The 7,899-nt window shown below is 36.4% G+C and overlaps 1 pseudogene; it reads right to left on the reverse strand.

Annotated features, from left to right (window-relative positions):
- Positions 1-3,573: 3,573 nt before the first annotated feature.
- LOC120851838 lies at positions 3,574-4,918 on the reverse strand (annotated as a pseudogene).
- Positions 4,919-7,899: the final 2,981 nt, after the last annotated feature.

The raw sequence follows: 7,899 nt of genomic DNA on the forward strand, positions 1-7,899 counted from the left end.
GATCTCCTTTAAAGAGGAATGGTTGGTTGGATCTCCTTGCAGTCCAAAGGACTCTCAAGAGTCTTCTCCAACACCACAGTTCAAAAGCATCAATTCTTTGGCACTAAGCTTTCTTCACAGTCCAACTCTCACAGCCATACATGACCACAGGAAAAACCATAGCCTTGACTAGATGGACCTTTGTTGGCAAAGTAATGTCTCTGCTTTTGAATATGCTATCTAGGTTGGTCATAACTTTCCTTCCAAGGAGTAAGCGTCTTTTAATTTCATGGTTACAATCACCATCTACAGTGATTTTGGAGCCCCCTCAAAAAAAGTCTGACACTGTTTCCGCTGTTTCCCCATCTATTTCCCATGAAGTAATGGGACCAGATGCCATGATCTTCGTTTTCTGAATGTTGAGCTTTAAGTCAACTTTTTCACTCTCCTCTTTCACTTTCATCAAGAGGCTTTTTAGTTCTTCTTCACTTTCTGCCATAAGGGTGGTATCATCTGCATCTCTGAGGTTATTGATATTTCTCCTGACAATCTTGATTCCAGCTTGTACTTCTTCCAGCCCAGCGCTTCTCATGATGTACTCTGCATAGAAGCTAAATAAGCAGGGTGACAATATACAGCCGTGACGCACTCCTTTTCCTATTTGGAACCAGTCTGTTTGTTGTTCCATGTCCAGTTCTAACTGTTGCTTCCTGACCTGCATACAGGTTTCTCAAGAGGCAGGTTAGGTGGTCTGGTATTCCCATCTCTCTCAGAATGTTCCACAGTTTATTGTGATTCACACAGTCAAAGGCTTTGGCATAGTCAATAAAACAGAAATCGATGTTTTTTTCTTCTGGAACTCTCTTCCTTTTTCCATGATCCAGCGGATGTTGGCAATTTGATCTCTGGTTCCTCTGCCTTTTCTAAAACCTGCTTCAACATCCTGAAGTTCACGGTTCACGTACTGCTGAAGCCTACTTATTTTATTAATAATAACATGCTGTTAAATTGAAACACAACCACTAAACATAATTTTCTAAAGTATTTTTCCAATCCATGTCCATTGGAAAGTTCCTAAAGCACTGACAACCTGGAAGCAAAGGATATTTCTAGTGCCCAGACTTTGGTCTTAGTATATCATTTTCCTATAAAATGAACCAAAGTTTCTCAAAAAGAGCAAGGATTATATAATGTCTGCATGGAAACATTTTACCTTAGGTACCAAAAAATAAATAAATAAATCTCAAGACCTCTACTAGGGTCATGCCAAAGGACTTAGTAGTTAAAAGAGTTTCACACTTGTTGAAGATTCAAAAATGCAAGCATCAAAAATAATATAATTTAAATACATAAAATGGAGTAAATGTAACAGTTCATCATGATGATAAAAAAATGCTCATTGCTCATCATTTGAAGATGCTGGCAAATGGACTCATTATGCTGTGAAATAAATGTAAAAATTTGAATATGTATCCTACTCTTTTCTACCATCACTGTGCTTTTTGGATAATGAAGCAATATATGAGAAGTTTATTTTTAAGGGAGAATTTCAGGTTAGAAAATAATATGACAGAATTATATCATTTTATATACTGTAATGAATTAATTAATCTAGATATTGATCAACAGTTACTCTTAACATCAGAAAACAAGAAAGACAGACTTTATGTGCCTCATTTTATAAACACAATACTATCTATGAAATGGTATTACAAAAAAGAGAAATTAATAAATCTGAATCACATCAAGCCTCCATTTCTAATCTATAGAAAAATACACAAGGCTTTTGGTTTACAAACTTGTGAATTTAGTGGGTGAGACCTAAAACTGGCCCCTATATATGGAGGGCAAGAAGAGATCCAAGAAAGAGTTTAATAAGCAAGGGGACTTAATTGCCAGGCTTGACTTGGGCAGCTGCAAGACAAGCAGATCTTCACACTTAAACATCAGAATCTTAAAAGTTTATATAGAGGCTTTAACTGGATTCAGTCATGTGTACTGTCTAGATGGTCTCAATTGTAAATTACTCTCTCCAGTTTGCATCCTTGAAAATGGTTCCGGCTGTGGTATCAGTGAGTGGAACATATATTCATTCGAAGGACAGAGAAGAGGGAGAGGAGCCTCTGACTACCCAGGCCCAGTTCACAGGTCAATTGCTGGTCATGACCTCTCAATAACTTCTTTAACAAAGAGCAAAGAGTATGTTAAAAGACACAGGAGAGAAGCAATCAGCAAAAGCTGAACTCCAGGGGACAGCTGGACAGAGAATCTTATTTCTGATTCAACAAATATGTTGCAAGTAATTTAAAAAAAAGGGAAAGATGGACAGAAGCAGACACTATGAGCTCTAAGTTACAAGGTACATAAGGCAGAAACAGAATGATAGGTTGAGAACACCAAGCTTGTTTTGCTGAGTACCGGAGAAACCACAGATAAAGAAATGACTCACTTACAGCCCCTCACTAAACCTCATGCAGCTGCAGGCACGTTGAGGGACTAGAATGACATGTGAGCTTTACACCTCAAAGATGAAAACCTACCACAAGGTTCATAATGGATCCTGCCCATTTTGCAAACGTAACACGTGACAAGGTATGAAGAACAGTCACATTTATATAGTGAACTCTTGAAACTAAAAATTTGCTTTCCACTATTCATTCCCGGGCCCCCTACCCCTCTTGCTCCCTGCTTCCCAGATAACATACCCAAATCAACTGCCTATCCAGGAAACACATCTTAACTTTGTTTCCTGTCTCTTTATTTGGCCACACTGCAATGAAGCCTTTACATTCTGGAAGAGACTATTGCCTCAGCAGTTGGTCTTTCCATTTTGCAGTGGGCAAAAAGCTACTTATTCTGCTACAGAATCTTTTATACTAAAGAGACATATTAACTAAATGCAATGTGTATAACTGACTTGGTTCCTGATTTTTTAAATATAAAAATAACTGTGGCATTTGTGGGAAAGTTGGAAAAATTTGAACAATGGACCTTTTCTGATATTAAGGATTTATTAAGTTTTTCAAATAATAATGACATCACAGGTATCTTTAAAAAGGTTATTGACTTTCAGAGAAACACACTGAAATATGTATAGATGAAATAATACATCTTACACTTGTGCAGGAATGACAAGGGGAAGTAAGTAGGGTACAGAACACAAGATGGGCCAGGTGTAGATAACTGTTGATGATAGATAATGCTAAAGGATTTTATTATTCTCCTATTTCTATATATCGTTAAAGCTTTCTATAATAAATAATTTAGAATAAATGTTCAAAGTGACATGATATAAAATATATAAGTAAAGTTTTTGAGACAAGAAGATACAACTGTGTTCCTTTAATTGTTGGGTGTTGGGTCATTTGCTAAGTGTTTTAAAACATTTAAAATCAGATAAGAACGTAATATTTGAGGTTTCATGCCTTTAGTGTATATTGTGTTGGCAGAGGTGTTTCCAGAGGAGCAGAATTTACATTTTTGGCAAAAATTCTCATGTGTCAGTACTTCTAATGTTGTATAGATTAAGTTACAGTGAAAAGGCAACTCTAGATAAGATGCAGCGCTTCTACCTTAATTAATAACACAACTTTATTACAGTAAGCCAAATTTACATTCCACCATGAAGAGGGGTTCTTTCATCACATCATTTTATGATGGATCATTAAAAATACCTTAATAGCCTCTTCATTACCCCTGAACATAATCAGTGAAAGATTTGAAGCTGGAACAAAATGGAAGATGCTGAACATGCTGCATTGCCTTGAACTTCATTTGTAATTTTAGTAGAGCAAATAGACCCTAAATGTTTCTTAATGTGGATAAATTCATTTTATTTCCATTGAACATTTTATTTTGGTATACTAGTCAGCTGGGGCTGCCATTAAAAAAGGAAACAAACAAACAAACAAACATCAACTGAATGACCTAAATAATAGGCATTTATTTTCCCATATTCTGAAGGTTGCAAGTCTGAAATCATGATGCTGGCAGGGTTAGTTTCTCCTAAAGCCTCTGTCCTTCGCTCACAGATACAGGCCTTCTCTTTTTGTCCTCACAAGGCCTTTGTGTATATCTCTGGGGTCTCTTCCTCTTGTTGTAATGACATCAGTCACTGGATTAGGGCATTTATGGCCACATTTAATCTTAATGACCTTCTTAAAGGCCTTATCTCCAAATATAGTAATCCTGGGAATTAGAGCTTCAATATATGAATTTGGGGAGTACTGTTGGGTTCAGGGTACAGGGGGATTCTTTACCACTGAGCCACCAGGGAATCAGAAAATACCTCTGTCAATATAACATACACTGAAAGCATGAAGCTTCAAATATTATTTTGTATGATTTTAAATGACTCAAAACACTTAGCAAATGACCCAACAATTAAAGGAACACTGCTGCTGCTGCTGCTAAGTCACTTCAGTCATGTCCTACTCTGTGCAACCCCATAGACAGCAGCCCACCAGACTCTTTTGTCCCTGGGATTCTCCAGGGAAGAATACTGGAGTGAGTTGCCATTTCCTTCTCCTAAAGGAACAAACTGTGTCTTATCTCAAAAACTTTAAATATCTTAATATCATGTTGCTCTGCATGTTTATTTTAAATTATTTATTGTAGAAAACTTTAACCATATGTAGAAATAGAAGAATATAATAAAATCCTTCACCATTACCCATCATTGGCAGTTATTAACACCTGGTCCATCTTGTGTTATATATCCTACTATTTCCCCTTATCATTTCTGAGCAGATTAAGATGCAAGATTAAAATGTAAGATTAGGTGTCTCTAATAATTCAAGAGGATAACTGGGCAAAAGTTAATTTTTCACATAATAAAAACATTTCCAAAGAATATCATGACTTTAAAAGGTCCACCTGCTGAAAGTTCAGTAATTGGACAACTGCCCATTTGCTGAGATCCAAGTCCTCCAGCATCCATTTTCAGCCTGCTCTCTACACAGCTTCTTAGCCCTCTGAACCCTCACTTCCAATTTTGGGAACTAATTCCTCACATCCGGTGGCACACTTCTTTTGTTTGTTTTTAATACACAGATTTGTGGTCAAAAAGATTTAAAAGTTACAGACAGCAAACAAACATATGAAAAAATGCTTCACATTATATATCGTTAGAGAAATGCAAATGAAAACAGCAATGAAATACCACTACATGCCTAGGAAAATGGGTGAAATCCAGAACTGACAACACCAGATGCTGGTGAAGTATGGAGCATCACGTGTTCTCATTCATTTCTGGTGGAAATGAAAAATGATAGCCATTTTGGAAGACAGTTTGGTGGTATTTTACAAATCTAAACATACTCTTACCATAGAATCCTGCAAATTCACTCCTTGGTATTTTCCTGAAAGAGTTGAAAATGTATACCCACACAAAAACCTGCATATGGATATTTACTGCAGCTTTATAGTGACCATGACGCCCATCAGTAGGAGAATAGATAAATGGTGGTGCATCCAGACAATGAAATATTATTTACTACTAAAGAGAAATAGCTATCAAGTTAAAAGACATGGAGGAAAGTTAAATGCATAATACTAAGTGAAAGAAACTAATCCAAAAATTTTACATATTGTATGATTCTAATTAGATGATATTCAGAAAAAAGAGAAAATTATAGATATTTTTAGTGGTTTCCAGGATTTAAGGGGAAAGGATATGTGAGTAGGTAAAGCAGGGCTTTAGAGCAGTGCAGATGTCCTGTATGATACCATAATGACGTATATATTTCATTATATAGATACATTTGCCCAAACTCATAGAATGCACAACACCAGGAATGAATTTTAATGTAAGCTTAAACTTCAGGTAGTACATGCATGCATGCTGTCACTTCAGTCATATCCAACTCTTTGGGACCCTATGGACTGTAGCCCACCAGGCTTCTCTGTCCATGGGATTCTCCAGGCAAGAATACTGGAGTGAGTTGCCATTCCCTCCTCCAGGGGATCTTCCTGACCCAGGGATCGAACCCTGGTCTTTTATGTTTCCTGCACTGGCAGGTGGGTTTTTAACCTGCCACTTGGGAACTTCAGGTAATTATGATATATCACTGTGGGTACATCAGTTATAACAAATATACGATGGTGGTGAGGGGTGTTGATAATGGGGAAGCTATGCATGCATGGGGACAAGGAATATGGGAAATCTCCATACTTTCTGTTCTAAAAAAATATGCTCTATTTTTAAAGTATAATAAAATTTTGAAAGTTTTCAAAGTTTGAATCCCATCCCTTTTACTTACCATGTGATTTTGAATGAATTAATATCTATAAGTCCAGCATGTATACCTATCTATAAAATGGAATATCAAAAGTATTTGCCTTTCAAAATGATTAAGGATAATTTAAAATAAAAATATAAGAATTTTACAAAATGCTTTCAGGTACATATTTGTATTAATTGATGGGAGGCTTTCAGCTGGGATGTAAGTGAGAAACAAAAGGTGCAGCTAGGAGGCCATTTATTCCTTTATAGTACTTCTATAAGGGGATCATAGAAATATTGATTTCCATTGATTACTTTATAGATTCCCAACATCTCAACATGAGATTTAGCCTATAATGTTTGCATAATTTTAAAAATCACTCTTTTGATGAGGCAATGCATATTTATGGTATACATTTCAAACTTAGCTAAATAATATATGGTGAAAATAAATCCCCCTACTCCTTTCTTCAACCAAAAAAATCTATATTCTATATAGATAATCTAGTTTTATTCATAAGACCTCTGGTGATTTTTTTGCACTTAAAAATAAAAGGTTTGCCAGAGCAATGTTTTAGTACCTTTACATACTTTCTCCCTAATTTTCAAAGCATCATTTCTAATAATCTCATATTCTCACTGTGTGGATGAAACTGATGCTGAAAATGATTAAGAAGCTGCTCAGAACTGTGAGCTAGGATTTATCCCGTATCCTTGCGGTTGTGATTCCAAAACCAAAGATTTTAAATTTGACTAATCAGCTTTATTAAGCTGAGTCCTAAAGATTTATTTATTCTCTTAACTAAAATAATATTTTCTGATCTCTATGAAGTTTCACTTTGATTTTCTTTGCTCCATACACCCATGTTTCTCCCATACCCCCTCCCTAAACCTCCTAAGAATTGTCATTTTCTAACTTTTTTCTAACTTTAGAAATGTGGCAATGAGAATTTTAGACAGCTTTTCTTCAGATTCAATTTTGATCATATATAAAACTCAGGTCCTTTCATGAACAGGCTCAGAAGTAAGGCACCTTAAGTTTGATGAATTTCAAATCTCACAAAATGCACTGCTCACTTTCAAGTATATTCATTCATAGCCATTCTCTTTCGATACCTCAAAGTCAAGAAAGGTATTTTTATAAAAGAATTTCCCAACCTACCACTGTTAATTCCATATGAATACAGTGAGGAGATAAGAGAAATACCCAAAGGAAGCCCCATTTGCTCATGTTCAATCAAAATAAAATATCGAGTCATATTCGTTTCCCTTACTATTAAACACAGATATTAAAAAAAAAATCTAAGCGCTAATATGTGATTTCAGAAGTTCCTATTTTTGAAACAACTAACACTTACTGGTGTGGCCTAAGATGGTGTGGTAGGGAAGCACGGTAGCTGGATGAGCTGCACCTCTCACTAATGGATGATTTTAGGCATCCATTCACTAGTCTTCAAATTCAGCTTCCATAAAATCATTTTAATATCTACTAGGGATATAAGAACCTTCAGTTCAGTTCAGTCGCTCAGTCGTGTCCGACTCTTTGCAACCCCATGAATCTCAGCACGCCAGGCCTCCCTGTCCATCACCATCTCTCGGAGTTCACGCAGACTCAAGTCCATCGAGTCCGTGATGCCATCCAGCCATCTCATCCTCGGTCGTCCCCTTCTCCTCCTGCCCCCAGTCCCTCCCAGCAT

This window comes from Oryx dammah, unplaced genomic scaffold (assembly GCF_014754425.2).
Source record: "Oryx dammah isolate SB20612 unplaced genomic scaffold, SCBI_Odam_1.1 HiC_scaffold_25, whole genome shotgun sequence".
Taxonomy (NCBI): Eukaryota; Metazoa; Chordata; class Mammalia; order Artiodactyla; family Bovidae; genus Oryx; species Oryx dammah.